Below are 22167 nucleotides of genomic sequence, written 5' to 3'. Positions count from 1 at the left end.
GTAATCAATTATGGATTTTATCCCTTCCAAAAGAATGCTCACACAAGTCTCACAAATGTGCCGAATATATTATGTTTGTTTTGCTTTTCCTTAAGATTGAAGTATTTGCCTTTACTTAGATTTTACTTCTCTTGAATAATATCCATTTTCTTTTCTTTATCTCTCTCTCTTTTTGTTATTCTCAAGTAATTTACATGAAAGAGCAGAATAAAGAATTAATCTTATGTATCATATATATGTATATCATGTAAACAACATTTTCATTGTGCTCAAGGATTCATAACTTCTCACAAGTTATTTTATATCAAAATTCTAAGCATATACTTGTGTATTTCATGGTTATGATATAGGCAAAGAAATAATTTAGTTTGGGCAAACCATGAAACAATCTCTAAAAGTATAAGTCAGTCAATACACATATAGACATGATATCAAAAATTAATAACTAAGGAATTTAATCATGCCATAATAAGATTTAAGTTACTGACTTTGCTCAATTAATTTTTGAGAAAGGTATCTAAAATTACCTATTCATTATATATTCTTCAAGCCAAACTAGACTTATGTGTGAACTTTTGGCTGAAGAAGATCCTCTCTCTTGTTTGCATGTGAATGTTTATTGTATCTTAAGTGAAGGTGTCCTTCAAGTTGAAATCACTCATTTTCTATCTCAAGGATTCTGCATTATTAACAAACTCCTTTTCTTTCTTGAAAGAAAGTCTTTTGTTTCTTTAAGGTACAAACAATTCATCCAACATATTTCTAACTAGATGACTCAATATATGATAAGACAATAGTTGAATATTGAGTCACTTTACCCAAGAGATTGCCTAAATAAAAGCAAGCACATATCACTTGAACTAAAGAGATAGTTTCATTAAACAAGATGGTTCAAGAACAAGCATGTGAGGCAATAGGAAGATTTATCAAGGTTAAATCAATTTCTTATTCTCAAAATCAATTTAGTTTAGATTTTATTTAATAAGGCACGCTAGCTAAGTTTTAATCAACTTATCTTAAACAGTTGTTTCTATTACAATTCAGATTATGATTTATTTGTTATCAATAAAATATGATTCATTAAAGTTAGATTGATGTCTTGCACAAGGTCACATAATGAGCATACAATCTGGTCTACTTGCTGTATGATAAAATAATTATTCTATCATGCTTTAATACAGCTTTAAAACAATAGATCTACTTTGCTCATCCTTTTCAAATTCTACAAGATGGGGTCATAGATATACCTTCTTCATGCCAATCTTCTATAAGAGTTTTCTTGTGGACTAACGTTGGTCAATGAAGATCCCCTTTCCTGTTCGTCTTAATTTGGAGTTTGAGAGAAGATGTTAATTCATTCATCATACGTATTTCAAACTCACCTTGCAATATAACTCTTCATTAGTAGAACCAGAAATGATGTCATTAATGTATACTTTGAGCAAGTAAGATATCACACATTTTTGATGCAAAGAATTATCACTATTACCTTATATCAAAGAGGTTGCTTAAGCTTTTATATCATGCTTTTGATGCTTGTTTCAAATCATATATTGCTTTATCATATTTGTGATGAGTGTTTTCAAATATGGTGGTTATTTAACATATATCTTCTTTAATAAAATAAGTACCTAGGAGTGCATTCTACACATTCATTTGATAGAATATAAAGCTCATAAAGCAAGCAAATGATAATGGCGATCTTTACTTCTAATCATGCAAGAATCAAGATCTATTTCATCTTTTCTTGATTTAGTCTTTTAGTAGTCATCAGTTTTTCTTCATTAAGTGCATTTCTGAACAACTTAATTTGGTTATAATTATTAACAAGTTTTCAGATTGTTATATGTAAAATATTAACCATATACATACATAATTTTAATTTTAGTATCTTGATAATAAATCATTAGTCTCATAAAGAATAAAATGACTTGATATTTTTGCATCTAAAAACTTTCATTGAATATTCTATATGCATTGCTTGATGAATGATATCCAAGGATAGACATATCTCTATCAGATTTAGCATTATTTTCATAAGAACATATCAAGCATAACATGTACGACTGAAAAATATGAAAGATATGCAATAGTTTATTTTCTATTTTTCAGAAGATCAAAAGGAGTTTTCATCAAAACTAGATATAATAGAAATCATATTATGACAAGCAGTGATGATAGCTTTTAACAAAAATCATTTAAGTAGACTATCATACACAATTGTCTTTTTCATTTCTTCAAGAATTCTATTAATCCTATTTTACTTATGGTGTCCTTGGTGCTGAAATCATTGGATTTAATATTATTTTCTATATAACCTTAATCAGGATTTTGGTTTTCAACACTGTGCCATGATCTTCACAGTTTGGAAACCTTTTTCATTTGAAACGCTTTTACAAGATTTAGTAAATACAGAAAAATACTTCAGTTTTATTTTCCAAGAACAAATCCAATGTAAGCTTTTGAAAACTTAGAGATGGAAACAACATCTTTAGATTTAGAAATGATTTTTGTTTGTTTCCTTAGTTAGCATGCATAGCAAAACTTTGACCTTTAAGTAGATAATCTAAGTAAGCCTATGGCAAGGTCTTTTGAGATTAAGTACATACTAGCATGAGTTGATTCTATGTGCCAAGGATGGTTTCTTTAATCTTGGTATTCATAGTGCATATATTCAAAAGCATACCAAGTACACATTATCATATTTATGATCAATAAAAATAATGCCATGGATAAAAATTCTTAATCAAGCATATAGAGAATTCATAGAGTTAATTTTTTTTAATAAATTAATTAATCATTTAGCAACTTATCCAATAGTGAGTGGAGCATACTATAAAATGAAGTGATTTGAATATATTTTCTTTTCATCCCAAAAAAATCACTTATATCACAAAAATGATTAATACTTGCAAGTTATGTTTTAATCAACTAATAAAGTAATTTCAATACGAGAAGATGTAAGAATTACTTATTTCATTCTTTCTTTCATTTAAATCATTCTTCCTTTCATTTAAATCATTCTTCTTAATTACATTTTAAATTTAATTCTTTAACACATGTCTAGAGCACCCATTGTTTAGATAACATCTTTCATTAGAACTTTGGATAGCTAGACATGCTTGCTAAAAAATAATCATATTTTCAACTTAGGAACCCAAGCTCTTTTGGGTCCTTGTAGGTTAGCTATAATTGTTCCTTTTGGAATCCATATTTTCTTAATAGCTATTTTATCCATAAATTTAAAGATTTTAGGATTACAAGGGATGTATTTCTGTATCCTCTTGTTGAATTTAACAAACATAGATCTAACATAAGTAGTAGATAAACCTTCAGTTTTCTGTTTTTGCCTTTTAGGTTCATCAAATTTGTAATGTATAGATTTAGGAACAACAGAAGAGATTTTACTTAGCTTTTGTTTATCAGTATTATAAGAATCTGTTTTAGAATAATTAAAAACTGTTTTAACAAACATATTCTTAAAAGATTTTTGGGTGTACCAAGGTTGATATCCTAATTCAACTTTATCAAATTCAGCTCTTTGATTATTTATCATTAGGTTCAATTTTTCAGAGCTGAAGGTAAATCGTTCAACAATAGGTTTTAATTTGTCAACTTCTTTAGTTAATCTTCTGTTATCTTCTGAAAGTAATTCATTATTTTTCTTAAGTTTATCTTGACTTTCAGTGAGAAGTTGATCTCTTTGATTTAGTTCTTGATTTTCTTTAACTAAGATTTCAATTTTACTAGTTAGTTTCAGTTTTTCATCTATTAGAATTTGATTTTCATTCTTCAAGTTCTTGTTCTTACAAATAAGTTTCTTATATTCTAAATACAAATCAGAAAAGGCATCATGGAGTTCATCAAATGTAAAATTGCTTTCAGTTTCAGCATGTACCTCTTGTGCCACGAAGCATGGATTTGCAATATGATACTGCTCTTGTTCTACACATGATGTTTCAGATTTGTTAGTGCATTCATATTTGTCTTCAAGCATATTCCATATTTCTTTAGCAGTCATGCAAGAAGATATGCAATTAAACTCATTCCTATCTAGTGCACAATATAATAGGTTCATGGCTTTTGAATTTTGTTGAACCATTTTCTCATTATGACTAGTGTTTGTGTGTGTTCCATTGACTATAATGCTCCATAAATTATAATCAAGTGATTGTATAAAAATCCGCATGCGTATTTTCCAATGTGTATAGTTTATGCCATTAAATAGTGGAGGTGTATCAATTGATTGTCCTTCTCCTAGAAAACTATCTATTTGAGTTGTCATGATCTTTGGCTCTAGTCGGTTAAGACTACAAATAATATTTGAGCACCTGCTCTGATACCACTTGTTGCCCAGTAGATACAACCCAAGAGGGGGGGTGAATTGGGTCTTTTAAAACTTTTAACCTACTTCTGAAAGTTTTTGATTAATTATGCTAAGTTGTATGGATGCACAGTGAAAGTCAAACTTAGCAACAGTTTGATGTATAGAATGTGACTTGATTGAATATGCTTGCAACTAAAGGATGCGCGGATAACAGTAAAGCAAGCAATTTATCTAAGTAAGTAAGTGTGTTAGTTAGACAATGACAAGAGGCATTACAAACACAACAAACATATAGTGGTTCGGTGCACCCCAGCACCTACATCCACTCCCCAAGACCTCTTGGGAATTTCACTATAATCCTACAGATTACAGCCGGTTGTTTTACAAGTTCACAACCCAACTTGTTGTTTTGTGAGATCGCAACGAACTCGGTCGGTTTTCCCAGGCTCACCGACTAGAACCACCCCGATTGTTTTTCCGGGATCACAATCGAACCCTTACACGTTGGTTTCGACTTAGGCTCACCAACAAACCTCTCACCGTTGGTTTTCCCTTTGGCTCACCAACAAACCTTAACCCCTTGATTCAATCCCTTGATTGAATCAAGTTACAAGATATTAAAAACAAAGTTTAAAACAAATCAAAGCTTCTTAAATAAGCAAATATAACAATATAAACAAATAGAGTAAAGAGAAGCCCTCAACCGAGTTTTGAAGATGAAGGAGCTCGGCTTCTTCTTTACTTGACCCTCTTCTGATTTGGCACGAAGTAGAGGATCACCGAGGCAGCACACGGATGGAGAGAAAGCTTTGAGATTCACTTGGATGCTCTTCTTTTCTCTATTTCACTTTGAATGGCCCTTTTGTGCTTATGGGAGATTTCCCTTGTAATCACTTTGAAAAATCTTTCCTAAATGTTCTCTCCCACTTCCATGAATTCTCCCCTAGCTCTCTTCTTGTTTTTATAGCTTTAGATGGCGTGGAGACAAGAATATAGCCGTTAGAGACAAAAATAGAGCCGTTGGACACAGTCTGCACTTCCTGACAATATTACCGTTGGGATTGGAGTCGACTCGCGCGATCAGGAGTCGACTCGCCTGTTGCAGGAGTCGACTCGTGCTTTACTGGAGACGACTCGGCCACTGTTCCAAATTTGAATTAATGTGCTTGCTTCGACTGGGAGTCGACTCGACTTAACCCGGAGTCGACTCGCCAACATCTGGAGCTGACTTGGCATTTTCGGAGTCGGCTCATCCCATGAATCCAGAGGACATACTTTCTGATTTTCTTCCTCGAGTCGACTCGGATTCTCTTGGAGTCGACTCGGCTCTCAGAGCCCGAAAAACTGATCCTCTGTATTTTGGCTCGTCTGGTCTTGGAGTCGACTCGAGCTTCCTCGGAGTCGACTCGGCTCTCAGTTTCCGAAACTTGGCCTTCTGCCATTTTGGTGTAGTGCTGCCTTGGAGTCGACTCGAGTTGTCTGGGAGTCGACTCGGATCTCAGAGTCCAAAAACTACTCTCTGACTTTTTCTTTGTGTACCACTGAGAGTCGACTCTCGCTTTCTTTGGAGTCGACCAGCCAACCATCGGAGTCGACTCGCGTTCCACAGGAGTCGACTCGAATCTCAGGGTCGAAAATCGCTCTCTGACTTTTGCCTTGTTTTCCTTAGGAATTAACTTGCCAGCTATTGGAGTCGACTCGCCTCTCAGGGTCCAAAATATCTTTTCTGTCTTTCTGTCTTGTTACTCCCTGGAGTCGACTCGTTCTACTCTGGAGCTGACTCGACAAGCATCGGAGTCGACTCGAATTCCTCAGGAGTCGACTCGAAGACTATTCTTTTGAATTTTTCTTTGAATTTGCTCCTCCAATTTGAATCCTTTGAACTTGAGACTTGGCCCAATAAATTGTAGCTTTCTTCCAACTTTTCTTGAGAGCCTTGGAGGCCTTCTAGTGTTCTTCCAACTTGCTATGTTCCTTGCAAAATAAATATCTTTCTCCTTGCAACACAAACATTAGTATTTATACTTCAAGGTTTTGTGATCATCAAAATCAATCTTTGAATCAATCTTTGGGTCATCAGTCTCCCCCTTTTTGATGATGACAAAACTTGGAGTATATGCAATGTAAAAGATATTATTTTCTAGAAGTAACACATAGCTAAGTTGCTTAACATAATCAGCATATTTCAATTTTAAGCTGATTTGTATTTAATTCAAAATATAAAGCATTATGAGCATATACTTATATATTTCTCCCCCTTTTTGACAACATCAAAAGGATAGTGAAACATTAAGCACAAAGATCAGAATACTCAAATATTTCTTATTGTACTCTGATTTGCATGTCAAATTATTGCGAGGATATGAATCATATAACTCAAGGTAATAATATTAGAATCAGATTAATGAGCATAGATCAGAGCCAATTAAGATAATTTCAGAGCAGAACACATCGAATGTGATTTCAAGAGGTTTTCTAATTTGATACCACAGATAGTTTTCTATTCAAGTGTAGGTGGAATCTTCCTTAGGTTAATTCACGAAGTACCACAAATGATATTCAAGGAAAAACATGAGTGGAAATCTAACCTCTCTTCAATAATAAGTATGAAAGCTTGTTCATTTAAGACCTATTGCCCAATCTATTAAGTATTTTATCAACATGAGAGCAATTTAATTGATTTTCAGAATAAAAGATCAAAACTTATATATTTGAAAGACATATCATTATGTTCGATCATTAATTCTTAATGACTTCAAGGTTCTTTAATGATAATAAGAGCATTGGGGCACAAATACCAAAATATGAATTCATGCATTTTTTGATACATCTTAGAGTTCTTTTACAAACTTTCTTTTATTCTTTTATAAAATAAGCACAATTTGATACATATATAGAGATATGAATTGGCACAAAATTGAAGTTCTAAAGAGTAAGCCAATTAGGACTCATTAGTGAAATCCAAAATAGATTTTCTATGAGATACTCAAGAAAATTCAACACATTATACTCCCCCCTTTTTCATTAAGTTAGAGGCTCTTAAGATCAACTATTTGAATTGTAATTTGGTTCAAGATTGATGCATAGGATATACTAACCAAATAACAAGCCTCAAGGTGTATCGTAAAGATTTTCAGATTTAAATTTCAGATGATAAACATTGGAGAGCATTAGGATCACTTTTCATTTAGTATTCTTCCTCTCTCCTTTAGTTATAGATATACGCGATTAAGTTCCATAAGACCTCTCCTTCTGAAATTTTCTTTCTCCCCCTCAATTGATCATTCCATTTAAGAGTTTAGAATTTGAAGATAATGTTCAATAAAATTGTCAATCTCAAAAATATATTTTCTATAAGTTTCAGCTTATTTTTATAAGACTCAAGGTTTGAGATAAGACAACCTTTATAGAACTCATCTCAAGGTAATTAAAGCATGTTTTGCAATATACGGAGGTTCATCAAAATCAATCCATAAAATTCAAGGTATGCATCAAATTGAAGTAACTTTAGGATAAGATACTGAATATCTAAAGCTCCCCCTCAAAAGATGCATACTTCTTTAATCATTCTTTTCTTTTGTTGAATTTCAGATTTTAATGATAAATGTGAATAAAACTGAAACATTATGACATCAAGAATGTAGAGTGATCTAGAATTATTCAAAATTTATAGTAATCACTCTTTCTAATCCTTTAAAAACAAGTTATGCTTTCTCCTAATCTTAGAGAAAATGTATAGAAATATTAATCAGAAAATGATTCATTTGAAGCTGAGTTTCTTTCAAAAGCATTTACATTTTCTTTCTTTTTAAGAATCATTTGAGTGAGCTGGAATATTTCTAGCTTTAAGATCATTCACTCTATATATATTCTGATGGAAGTCTTTAAGAATGTAGGAGAGAAAAACATATAGATGATCATTGAAGTATATATATTTATATAACTCAATTTCTTAATTATAGTTTTTCAGCAAGGTATACGTGAAGCACAATAAATCTTTTTAATACCAAAATAAAATCACATATTTAAAAATATTTGTTTGCAATTAAGACCATTGAAAGACACATCATTTAGACCAATATTAGTATACTTTGAAGATAAGAAATGATATGTTTCGGATGCGTATCGGAGCAATCAACCAAGGCATCAAAATTAATTCTGTTTTTCTTAAATTAAGATTTTATTTAGAAATCATATTGAGTTTAAGCTTTTATACAAAATCAGATTCTGAATTTCATAAAGATTTTCAATAGAGGCTTTCAAAGTCATAATTTGAGATATGGATCTTCCACATTGTAGCTCATCTTAAATTATTATGATTGAAGAAACATATTTCAAACATATAAGAGCATATTCAGAATATTTGTATTTATGTTTAGCACATTATATACCAAAGTTAAGAAAGTTGAAGGATAGAACAAACTTAATTCATTTTGCCTAAATGGAGATATCCTTCTCTTCTCCTTTTTACAAATTTATTCACCTTTCAGATTTTAACGATGATTGTGAATGACAAATCTAAATTTCTTTTTAATAAAAAAAATTATGTAGAATTCCAAATATTCAATCAAATTATCCAAGCATGAAGCATTGTAAAACATTGAGAACCCATAAATCAAGGCATCATACCATATGCAAAATATATTAAGTGTTAAGTCATGCATTAAAATAATAAGAACAAGCATGTCAAGGATCAAAAATAATTCTTTTCAAATAAACTCCCCTATTTAAATATTATCTTGCAATGATTTCATCCTTAAAGTGATTAAAAATTTGACTTGATTCTTCTTATATACTTTCATTAACTTTGTCTTTCATTTTTACTTTCTTATGCTCTATACTCTATTTGCTCCCTATCCAGTGGAGTTGGGAAGGGGCACGAGGTACTATCACTAGCCTCCCTCTTGTGCCGTCCCTAATATGCCCTACACTGAATAGTTGGGTCAAATAGTGCCGGGTACTACCACTAGCCTCCCCATTGGCACCATCCCTATGATGAGCAATATAGAAAGGTTAAAATGTTTACTTCAAACTCTCCCTGTTTAAGTGTAATCAATTATGGATTTTATCCCTTCCAAAAGAATGCTCACACAAGTCTCACAAATGTGCCGAATATATTATGTTTGTTTTGCTTTTCCTTAAGATTGAAGTATTTGCCTTTACTTAGATTTTACTTCTCTTGAATAATATCCATTTTCTTTTCTTTATCTCTCTCTCTTTTTGTTATTCTCAAGTAATTTACATGAAAGAGCAGAATAAAGAATTAATCTTATGTATCATATATATGTATATCATGTAAACAACATTTTCATTGTGCTCAAGGATTCATAACTTCTCACAAGTTATTTTATATCAAAATTCTAAGCATATACTTGTGTATTTCATGGTTATGATATAGGCAAAGAAATAATTTAGTTTGGGCAAACCATGAAACAATCTCTAAAAGTATAAGTCAGTCAATACACATATAGACATGATATCAAAAATTAATAACTAAGGAATTTAATCATGCCATAATAAGATTTAAGTTACTGACTTTGCTCAATTAATTTTTGAGAAAGGTATCTAAAATTACCTATTCATTATATATTCTTCAAGCCAAACTAGACTTATGTGTGAACTTTTGGCTGAAGAAGATCCTCTCTCTTGTTTGCATGTGAATGTTTATTGTATCTTAAGTGAAGGTGTCCTTCAAGTTGAAATCACTCATTTTCTATCTCAAGGATTCTGCATTATTAACAAACTCCTTTTCTTTCTTGAAAGAAAGTCTTTTGTTTCTTTAAGGTACAAACAATTCATCCAACATATTTCTAACTAGATGACTCAATATATGATAAGACAATAGTTGAATATTGAGTCACTTTACCTAAGAGATTGCCTAAATAAAAGCAAGCACATATCACTTGAACTAAAGAGATAGTTTCATTAAACAAGATGGTTCAAGAACAAGCATGTGAGGCAATAGGAAGATTTATCAAGGTTAAATCAATTTCTTATTCTCAAAATCAATTTAGTTTAGATTTTATTTAATAAGGCACGCTAGCTAAGTTTTAATCAACTTATCTTAAACAGTTGTTTCTATTACAATTCAGATTATGATTTATTTGTTATCAATAAAATATGATTCATTAAAGTTAGATTGATGTCTTGCACAAGGTCACATAATGAGCATACAATCTGGTCTACTTGCTGTATGATAAAATATTATTCTATCATGCTTTAATACAGCTTTAAAATAATAGATCTACTTTGCTCATCCTTTTCAAATTCTACAAGATGGGGTCATAGATATACCTTCTTCATGCCAATCTTCTATAAGAGTTTTCTTGTGGACTAACGTTGGTCAATGAAGATCCCCTTTCCTGTTCGTCTTAATTTGGAGTTTGAGAGAAGATGTTAATTCATTCATCATACGTATTTCAAACTCACCTTGCAATATAACTCTTCATTAGTAGAACCAGAAATGATGTCATTAATGTATACTTTGAGCAAGTAAGATATCACACATTTTTGATGCAAAGAATTATCACTATTACCTTATATCAAAGAGGTTGCTTAAGCTTTTATATCATGCTTTTGATGCTTGTTTCAAATCATATATTGCTTTATCATATTTGTGATGAGTGTTTTCAAATATGGTGGTTATTTAACATATATCTTCTTTAATAAAATAAGTACCTAGGAGTGCATTCTACACATTCATTTGATAGAATATAAAGCTCATAAAGCAAGCAAATGATAATGGTGATCTTTACTTCTAATCATGCAAGAATCAAGATCTATTTCATCTTTTCTTGATTTAGTCTTTTAGTAGTCATCAGTTTTTCTTCATTAAGTGCATTTCTGAACAACTTAATTTGGTTATAATTATTAACAAGTTTTCAGATTGTTATATGTAAAATATTAACCATATACATACATAATTTTAATTTTAGTATCTTGATAATAAATCATTAGTCTCATAAAGAATAAAATGACTTGATATTTTTGCAACTAAAAACTTTTCATTGAATATTCTATATGCATTGCTTGATGAATGATATCCAAGGATAGACATATCTCTATCAGATTTGGCATTATTTTCATAAGAACATATCAAGCATAACATGTACGACTGAAAAATATGAAAGATATGCAATAGTTTATTTTCTATTTTTCAGAAGATCAAAAGGAGTTTTCATCAAAACTAGATATAATAGAAATCATATTATGACAAGCAGTGATGATAGCTTTTAACAAAAATCATTTAAGTAGACTATCATACACAATTGTCTTTTTCATTTCTTCAAGAATTCTATTAATCCTATTTTACTTATGGTGTCCTTGGTGCTGAAATCATTGGATTTAATATTATTTTCTATATAACCTTAATCAGGATTTTGGTTTTCAACACTGTGCCATGATCTTCACAGTTTGGAAACCTTTTTCATTTGAAACGCTTTTACAAGATTTAGTAAATACAGAAAAATACTTCAGTTTTATTTTCCAAGAACAAATCCAATGTAAGCTTTTGAAAACTTAGAGATGGAAACAACATCTTTAGATTTAGAAATGATTTTTGTTTGTTTCCTTAGTTAGCATGCATAGCAAAACTTTGACCTTTAAGTAGATAATCTAAGTAAGCCTATGGCAAGGTCTTTTGAGATTAAGTACATACTAGCATGAGTTGATTCTATGTGCCAAGGATGGTTTCTTTAATCTTGGTATTCATAGTGCATATATTCAAAAGCATACCAAGTACACATTATCATATTTATGATCAATAAAAATAATGCCATGGATAAAAATTCTTAATCAAGCATATAGAGAATTCATAGAGTTAATTTTTTTTAATAAATTAATTAATCATTTAGCAACTTATCCAATAGTGAGTGGAGCATACTATAAAATGAAGTGATTTGAATATATTTTCTTTTCATCCCAAAAAAATCACTTATATCACAAAAATGATTAATACTTGCAAGTTATGTTTTAATCAACTAATAAAGTAATTTCAATACGAGAAGATGTAAGAATTACTTATTTCATTCTTTCTTTCATTTAAATCATTCTTCTTAATTACATTTTAAATTTAATTCTTTAACACATGTCTAGAGCACCCATTGTTTAGATAACATCTTTCATTAGAACCTTGGATAGCTAGACATGCTTGCTGAAAAATAATCATATTTTCAATTTAGGAACCCAAGCTCTTTTGGGTCCTTGTAGGTTAGCTATAATTGTTCCTTTTGGAATCCATATTTTCTTAATAGCTATTTTATCCATAAATTTAAAGATTTTAGGATTACAAGGGATGTATTTCTGTATCCTCTTGTTGAATTTAACAAACATAGATCTAACATAAGTAGTAGATAAACCTTCAGTTTTCTGTTTTTGCCTTTTAGGTTCATCAAATTTGTAATGTATAGATTTAGGAACAACAGAAGAGATTTTACTTAGCTTTTGTTTATCAGTATTATAAGAATCTGTTTTAGAATAATTAAAAACTATTTTAACAAACATATTCTTAAAGATTTTTGGGTGTACCAAGGTTGATATCCTAATTCAACTTTATCAAATTCAGCTCTTTGATTATTTATCATTAGGTTCAATTTTTCAGAGCTGAAGGTAAATCGTTCAACAATAGGTTTTAATTTGTCAACTTCTTTAGTTAATCTTCTGTTATCTTCTGAAAGTAATTCATTGTTTTTCTTAAGTTTATCTTGACTTTCAGTGAGAAGTTGATCTCTTTGATTTAGTTCTTGATTTTCTTTAACTAAGATTTCAATTTTACTAGTTAGTTTCAGTTTTTCATCTATTAGAATTTGATTTTCATTCTTCAAGTTCTTGTTCTTACAAATAAGTTTCTTATATTCTAAATACAAATCAGAAAAGGCATCATGGAGTTCATCAAATGTAAAATTGCTTTCAGTTTCAGCATGTACCTCTTGTGCCACGAAGCATGGATTTGCAATATGATACTGCTCTTGTTCTACACATGATGTTTCAGATTTGTTAGTGCATTCATATTTGTCTTCAAGCATATTCCATATTTCTTTAGCAGTCATGCAAGAAGATATGCAATTAAACTCATTCCTATCTAGTGCACAATATAATAGGTTCATGGCTTTTGAATTTTGTTGAACCATTTTCTCATTATGACTAGTGTTTGTGTGTGTTCCATTGACTATAATGCTCCATAAATTATAATCAAGTGATTGTATAAAAATCCGCATGCGTATTTTCCAATGTGTATAGTTTATGCCATTAAATAGTGGAGGTGTATCAATTGATTGTCCTTCTCCTAGAAAACTATCTATTTGAGTTTGTCATGATCTTTGGCTCTAGTCGGTTAAGACTACAAATAATATTTGAGCACCTGCTCTGATACCACTTGTTGCCCAGTAGATACAACCCAAGAGGGGGGGTGAATTGGGTCTTTTAAAACTTTTAACCTACTTCTGAAAGTTTTTGATTAATTATGCTAAGTTGTATGGATGCACAGTGAAAGTCAAACTTAGCAACAGTTTGATGTATAGAATGTGACTTGATTGAATATGCTTGCAACTAAAGGATGCGCGGATAACAGTAAAGCAAGCAATTTATCTAAGTAAGTAAGTGTGTTAGTTAGACAATGACAAGAGGCATTACAAACACAACAAACATATAGTGGTTCGGTGCACCCCAGCACCTACATCCACTCCCCAAGATCTCTTGGAAATTTCACTATAATCCTACAGATTACAGCCGGTTGTTTTACAAGCTCACAACCCAACTTGTTGTTTTGCGAGATCACAACGAACTCGGTCGGTTTTCCCAGGCTCACCGACTAGAACCACCCCGATTGTTTTCCCGGGATCACAATCGAACCCTTACACGTTGGTTTCGACTTAGGCTCACCAACAAACCTCTCACCGTTGGTTTCCCTTTGGCTCACCAACAAACCTTAACCCCTTGATTCAATCCCTTGATTGAATCAAGTTACAAGATATTAAAAACAAAGTTTAAAACAAATCAAAGCTTCTTAAATAAGCAAATATAACAATATAAACAAATAGAGTAAAGAGAAGCCCTCAACCGAGTTTTGAAGATGAAGGAGCTCGGCTTCTTCTTTACTTGACCCTCTTCTGATTTGGCACGAAGTAGAGGATCACCGAGGCAGCACCACGGATGGAGAGAAAGCTTTGAGATTCACTTGGATGCTCTTCTTTTCTCTATTTCACTTTGAATGGCTCTTTTGTGCTTATGGGAGATTTCCCTTGTAATCACTTTGAAAAATCTTTCCTAAATGTTCTCTCCCACTTCCATGAATTCTCCCCTAGCTCTCTTCTTGTTTTTATAGCTTTAGATGGTGTGGAGACAAGAATATAGCCGTTAGAGACAAGAATAGAGCCGTTGGACATAGTCTGCACTTCCTGACAATATTACCGTTGGGATTTGGAGTCGACTCGCGCGATCAGGAGTCGACTCGCCTGTTGCAGGAGTCGACTCGTGCTTTACTGGAGATGACTCGGCCACTGTTCCAAATTTGAATTAATGTGCTTGCTTCGACTGGGAGTCGACTCGACTTAACTCGGAGTCGACTCGCCAACATCTGGAGCTAACTTGGCATTTTTGGAGTCGGCTCATCCCATGAATCCAGAGGACATACTTTCTGATTTTCTTCCTCGAGTCGACTCGGATTCTCTTGGAGTCGACTCGGCTCTCAGAGCCCGAAAAACTGATCCTCTGTATTTTGGCTCGTCTGGTCTTGGAGTCGACTCGAGCTTCCTCGGAGTCGACTCGGCTCTCAGTTTCCGAAACTTGGCCTTCTGCCATTTTGGTGTAGTGCTGCCTTGGAGTCGACTCGAGTTGTCTGGGAGTCGACTCGGATCTTAGAGTCCAAATACTACTCTCTGACTTTTTCTTTGTGTACCACTGAGAGTCGACTCTCGCTTTCTTTGGAGTCGACCAGCCAACCATCGGAGTCGACTCGCGTTCCACAGGAGTCGACTCGAATCTCAGGGTCGAAAATCGCTCTCTGACTTTTGCCTTGTTTTCCTTACGAATTAACTTGCCAGCTATTGGAGTCGACTCGAGTTCTTCAGGCGTCGACTCGCCTCTCAGGGTCCAAATATCTTTTCTGTCTTTCTGTCTTGTTACTCCCTGGAGTCGACTCGTTCTACTCTGGAGCTGACTCGACAAGCATCGGAGTCGACTCGAATTCCTCAGGAGTCGACTCGAAAGACTATTCTTTTGAATTTTCCTTTGAATTTGCTCCTCCAATTTGAAATCCTTTGAACTGAGACTTGGGCCAATAAATTGTAGCTTTCTTCCAACTTTTCTTGAGAGCTTTGGAGGCCTTCTTGTGTTCTTCCAACTTGCTATGTTCCTTGCAAAATAAATATCTTTCTCCTTGCAACACAAACATTAGTATTTATACTTCAAGGTTTTGTGATCATCAAAATCAATCTTTGAATCAATCTTTGGGTCATCAGCATGACGAAGGCCATACAAAGGATGGAATGTTACGACACCCAGCGGATAGTCCCGCATGGAAAGCATTTGATAATAGGCATCCCAAATTTCCCTATGATGTTCGGAGTGTTAGGCTTGGTTTAGCTACTGATGGGTTTAATCCATTCCGAACGATGAGCTCAACATACAGCACTTGGCCGGTTGTTTTGATTCCATATAATTTGTCGCCATGGATGTGTATGAAACAATCTTCAATAATTCTGTCAATGGTTATTCCAGGTGACAAGGGCCCAGGTAATGATATTGATCGTTTTTCTACAGCCTCTAATAGAGGAATTGAAACAAATATGGAAGGGTATTGATGCATTTGATGCTTTTACTGGCCAAAATTTCAAATTGCGTGCAGCTCTTATTTGGACTATCAATGATTTTTCTGCATATGCTAATTTATCTGGTTGGAGCACTAAGGGGTGTATTGCATGTCCTTCTTGTGGAGATTCAACCCATTCATATTGGTTAAAACATGGAGGAAAGTTCTGTTATATAGGCCATCTCGGTGGTTAGAAGCAAACCACCCATTTCGATTTTAGAAAGACTTGTTTGATGGTACCATAGAGTTGCGATCCTACCCCAATTCCACCAACTGGAACTGAAGTCTTCAGACAAATGCATGGCACCAATTATATACCGGGTAAGGTCTCCAAATATTCAAAGAAGAGGGGAAGGGAGCATGTTGGTAGCACATTGAATGAAGAATAATAGCAGAGGTTGCTGAGGGATGTTGACAACTTTTTTGAGAATTGAAGACAACGTATATGGTCAGAAAAATGATGATGATTCAATGGCAGCATCTACACAGAAACAACTATGGAGAAAAAGAGCATTTTCTTTGATTTACCTCATTGGGAGTATAATCTTCTTCGACATAACCTTGATGTGATGCATATAGAGAAGAATATTTTGTGATAACCTGATTGGAACATTGCTAAATCTTGATGGAAAGACCAAAGATAACTTGAAAGCGCGTATTGATTTGAAAGATATGGGCAATAAGACAAGAGCTTCATCCGACAGAGCTTGCCAATGATAAATTTTATACACCTCCTGCATGTTTTACAATGTCTACTCAAGAGAAAGATCTTTTTCTAACAGTTCTGAAAACTATGAAGGTTCCTGATGGGTACTCATCGAATATTTCACGATGCGTAAATCTCAAAGAGCATAAACTTTCAAATCTTAAAAGTCACGATTGTCACATTTTGATGCAAGATATCTTTCCATTGGCTTTAAGATCGTCAACATCGAAACAAGTTTTCACAATTGTTTCTTAATTGTCATCATTTTTTAAGGGCATTATGTTCCAAAGTTCTTGATCCTAAGGAGCTTGATCAATTGGAGTCTAATGTTACACTTGCACTATGCCATATGGAAAAGATCTTTCCTCCTAAGTTTTTTACTATTATGGTTCATCTACTTATTCACTTAGCTGCGGAAGCTAAACTTGGTGGACCGGTTCACTACCGATGGATGTATCCTATTGAGAGGTGATTTAATAAACTCCAATGGCCATATTTAATAATCAGTTTGACTGTGATATTTATTTTAAAAAATTTATTGTTGCAGGTTTCTTATGCGCTTAAAAGATTTGTGTACGCAATCGAGCCTATCCCGAGGGATCGATTGCTGAAGAATATATTGCTGAGGAGTGTTTGACATTTTGTTCTAGATTTCTTGAAGATGTTGAAACGGTTTTCAATCGACCTCCAAGGAATTGTGATATCATAGAGAATACAGATGTTTACAAGTTCTCATCTGGTGGAAGAGTTTTGGAAAAAGTTGAAAGTGTTGTTCTTGACCAAAAATTGTTGGCACAGGCACATCGCTATGTCTTACTTCATAGTGATATAATATCCGAGTCTCGCAGGTTAGTACAGTTAATTGAAATCTAAATTTACTGTCATGTCAGGAGAATGTAATATTGGTATTTAATTAAAGATAACCTTGATTGTGCAGAGAATTTTTAATAGCTCAGCGAAGTTTCAACCATAACATTCGTCCTACACCAAGGATTGAGCAACGATGGTTGGTTGAATTATTTCCAGAATGGCTTTTCAAACAGGTTTAGATGTCTAATATATTAAGCTTTTTTAAAAAAAAATTATAGAGGGAAATTAATCATTACTTCCATAATTTTTTTTTAGGTACCAGTGATGATGGAGAGGAATTGTTCTGAGGAGTTAATAGTCATTGCTCGAGGTCCGAATAATATTGGTCAACAGATATGATGGATTCATTATAAATGGTTTTTAAATTTCATAATAAAGAGCGTGAGAAATTTAGAAAAACCCAAAATAGTGGAGTTATGGTTGAGGCGGATGGAAAAAATTATTATGGTGCTCTAACCAAATATTTATGAGCTGGATTATTATGGAAATTTTAAGGTAGTATTATTTCGATGTGATTGGGTGGATATAAACTCACCTAGAGGTTTGAGACAAGACATAAATGGATTCACACTTGTAAATTTTTCAAGGTTGATACATACTGGTGTGTTATTGAAAGATGATCCATTTGTGTTTTCATCTCAAGCTCAACAAGTATTTTTTGTGCAAGACTCAAAAGATAAAAATTGGTCTCTTGTTATTAAAATGAAACCTAGGGACTTGTATGATATTGGAAAAAAGTTGGAAGAGGAGGACGATGATACTTATACTCAGTGTATGCCTTATAATGTTGTGCCAACTGATGAAGTAAATGCGCCAATGAGTTTGATTAGGATGGATGTTGAATGAGAATGTAGTTTCATAATGGTAAGTAAAATTTATGAAGCATATGTTAAATGAGTTATTATATTCTATTTTATTAGCCCTTTATTTAGTATAAATTTATCATTTAACCAAATATTGATTCTTTTTTGTGCATACCAGGTAACAATATGCCCCGAGGGAGACGATTTTAGAGATGTGGAGTTCCAGCATTCTCAGATGGGATCTACTTCTGAGCAGTCCCTGCAGTCCCAGCAGCCATGTGATCACCAGCAGCACGAGTCAGGATCTCAGCGCGAGCCTCCTGCTGATTGTCCGGAGGATGAGCTCCTGATCCATGGTAATTCGATTTAAAGTGCATATTTTTATGTTCATATTTGTTTTCAACTTTTTAAGACATTTTATTTAATTTGAATAGATGGACAAGGGACAGTGAGGACGAGATGGGGACCCACTCAAGCAAAGGATGTGTGGAAGCTTCCTCCGGATGAGAAGAATCATCAATCCGATGCAACGAATTGGGTAGCCCATCAAAGAAGCTGGAAAGTCTACTATCAAGCTTTTTTAGGATCGGTTGCACGCAAGGGTCAGCTGTATGCACGCTCAACTGTATGAAGTGGAATGATATGCTTCCTTCGTATAAGGTTGAGCTTCTTAGACTTATACAAGTATGAATTGAATTTATTCTTTTTAATTCGACACCTCCTGTATGTTAATTTGCTTAGTACCATAATTTTATTTTAGAGGTTTAATATTATTATATACATTCTGTATCTGTTGTAGGGTAAGTTTGTACTCCCTCCAGAAGACATGATTGGGTGGCTAAAGTCCCTCAACCGCAGAATGAAAAGAATATTAAAGCAAAATGAAGACAGACTTCAAGCGCGAGGGTATGACAGAGGAGGAGCTTGCTCGTGTGACTCCTCCTGATTATACCATCAGCAGTGGAGGAGCTTGTTCACTACTGGTTTTCTGAAAAAGAGGACATGTCAACAATATATTGTTTCATATCTTCTATTATCTTTATTATTATATAGATTGCAAATATATACATGGAATCATATTATACTGTGTGCTTTATTTGGCAGACATATTCTATATTGTAGTAGCTGCACGAGCATCTCAAGCAGGTTCCTCATACTTCAGGCTCAAAGAGTTATGCGAGACGTAGAAATGAATTTGTAAGCTCTTTTGAAACTATTTGAAACTCTACGAACATATAGCACGTATCATGATATATAGTTTGTCAAATATACTTTCCGTATGTGTAGATAGTTAGAGCATGGAGGGAAGCCTGTGAGTAGAGTTTTATAAGATGACCCATACTCACCGAGATGGCAGCTTTGTCCGGGACGAGTCGAGAGATATAGTTGTATGTATTCATTTTTTATTTGATCTAATTTTTATTAATTTTACTTCTTTTAAATTATAATTGACTGTTTATTTTTTATTGAGATATAGGAAAAGCTACAAATCTTATTTCAGAGCGCGTCGGGGATCATCATCATCCGACGCGGCAGTCGCGTCGAGGCTAGGTCTATGCCGAATTGATGGGCCCAGAATGTTATGGTCGTGTGAGGGTTACGGTATCGGAGTTACCCCCACTTAGCTGTCTGTAGTGAGCCGATACACCCAGATGCCAGACAAGGTACTAGCACTGTAGAGGTTTGTAGTTTGAAGACAGAGGTGGCACAGATAAAGCAGTCATATGAGACAAGGAGAGGAGATGAGGTAGAGTCATATGACTGATATGGTGGAGTTGAAGCAGAGCCAAGAGTTGAAGATACAATGTTTGCAGGATCAACTTGACCATATTTCATCTTTTTTGCAGGAGATTTGCTCTCGGTACATAACTAAATATATTTGAATATTTATAATATTATAATGTATTCTTGTATGAGCGTGATGACTTTCGTATTTTTAGTTTCTAAGTATTTTTTTTCTTGTAGGTTGCTGATACTTCATCTACTCGTAGATGATGATGTCGTCGACTCTTGGTACATCGTAGATGTGTACTTAGGAATTGAGATGGATGTTTTAGAAGTTTTGAAGTACATGTAATCAAATATGAATATGAATATTTGAATGAAAAATTCTTGTTTGTGAATTATATGTTCTTCAAATATGCACAACTTTATTGTGTCATGGTAATTATTCCTCTGTTGAAATTACATTGTATCATCCAAAGCTGAAAAATGACATGCACTGCCATCCAAAAACATCTGCAAGAACCAAAGTCGAATGTAGAGGTATTTGATTATGTCTGGATTCGCAGAAGAGTATTGATCTGTTCAAGTACCTGATGTTATCCTGGGGATATATGAGTCCCTACTGCTTACCTTATCTTACTTGGTGAATGGCTCTATGTTGACTTGACAGGAACATGGTTCAGGACAGGCAGTCCAGCTGGACGACTGACTCCCACGAACTAGATGAGGTAACTGGAATACATCTTCTTCATGAAAGTAAACTGTTCATTCTATTTATCCCCATTATGTTTTTACAGGGTGTTGATGTAACTGTAACATACATAGATTTATCCCATTATGAAAGTAATATTTCAGTTATGTTAAACCAAAAGGTCTTTGAAACAGTATGAAACTCATTTAAAGGATTGCATTTCAATTGGCTCCTTTGGCTGTACTCTGCATTAGAGTTGACTGCCATTCTGAACAACAAATCTTTAGTCCTTACACTTTTCCTGGTTTAGGTGAATCCGAAGCCTCCTTCGTTATGGAGCTTAAATTCTGAAATCTAAAATGATAGATCACCAACCTGAGTTTTAGATTTCATGTTAGGCCCCTCTTGTGAGCCAAAAATATGTTGGCCTAGAAGTTGGCAGATGCTAGTGAAGTAATGAAAACATTTTCCAATTTGATTTTTTTTTTTCACATCTTTGTAACCATACTATGAGATTGGATCAAAGTATATATAGAGGAATGCTGAAAAAAGTAAACTTTCCCTCTTCGAATCACAGTAGTCAACTTTTTACTATTCTCACTTCTACCCTCACCTTGCTTCGTTTTTGTGAAAAATTCATAATTTGTGTTGGATTTATTTGACTGCTTCATATTTTATTCTTCTATGAACTGCCAGAGCAAAGAAGGGTCACCTCAAAAAATTGCGAGTGGAATTACAAGACAATGCTCAACCTTCTACCGATCAAAATCAACAAGCCACCCGTATTATCCCAGTGAAAGCTTAAAACGGACAAGTAAAAACATCTGGGTCAATTTTCAATTTTGATTTAGTTTTGTTGTTTCCTTGGTAAAGTATAAGTTGATCTCCCCCATCTCTCACCTTGCAGCAATTACGACAGAAAAGAAAGGAAATGCGAACTCCAGAGCTAATAACATGAGCAAAGAAACTGAACTAGAGATGCAAAGCAGCCATTGAACGTACAAAGCAGTTTATAACACTGTCAGGGAAAATACAACATATGGAGGAAAGAATATAACAACCCTCACTCAGATCCACTTGAAACTATTGAAAGATCAGATTATCATGGCCAAGGTGTATGCTAGCATTGCCCGTTCCAAGAAGTATTTGATCTTTATGATTCCTTGATGAGACACATCAAAGATAGCCGACTATTGGAGATGCAAATTCAGATACCGATCTGCATGAAGTATCTTCTCC

At 33.7% G+C, this 22167-nt stretch overlaps 1 pseudogene; it reads left to right on the top strand.

Annotated features, from left to right (window-relative positions):
• The first annotated feature begins 20911 nt into the window (after window positions 1–20911).
• Window positions 20912–22167, top strand: part of LOC120103942 — a 42702-nt pseudogene continuing 41446 nt past the window's right edge.

Source organism: Phoenix dactylifera, unplaced genomic scaffold (genome assembly GCF_009389715.1).
Source record: "Phoenix dactylifera cultivar Barhee BC4 unplaced genomic scaffold, palm_55x_up_171113_PBpolish2nd_filt_p 000276F, whole genome shotgun sequence".
Lineage (NCBI taxonomy): Eukaryota > Viridiplantae > Streptophyta > Magnoliopsida > Arecales > Arecaceae > Phoenix > Phoenix dactylifera.
The sequence above is the reverse complement of the archived record's forward strand: the minus strand, read 5'-3'. Positions and strand labels throughout refer to the sequence as shown.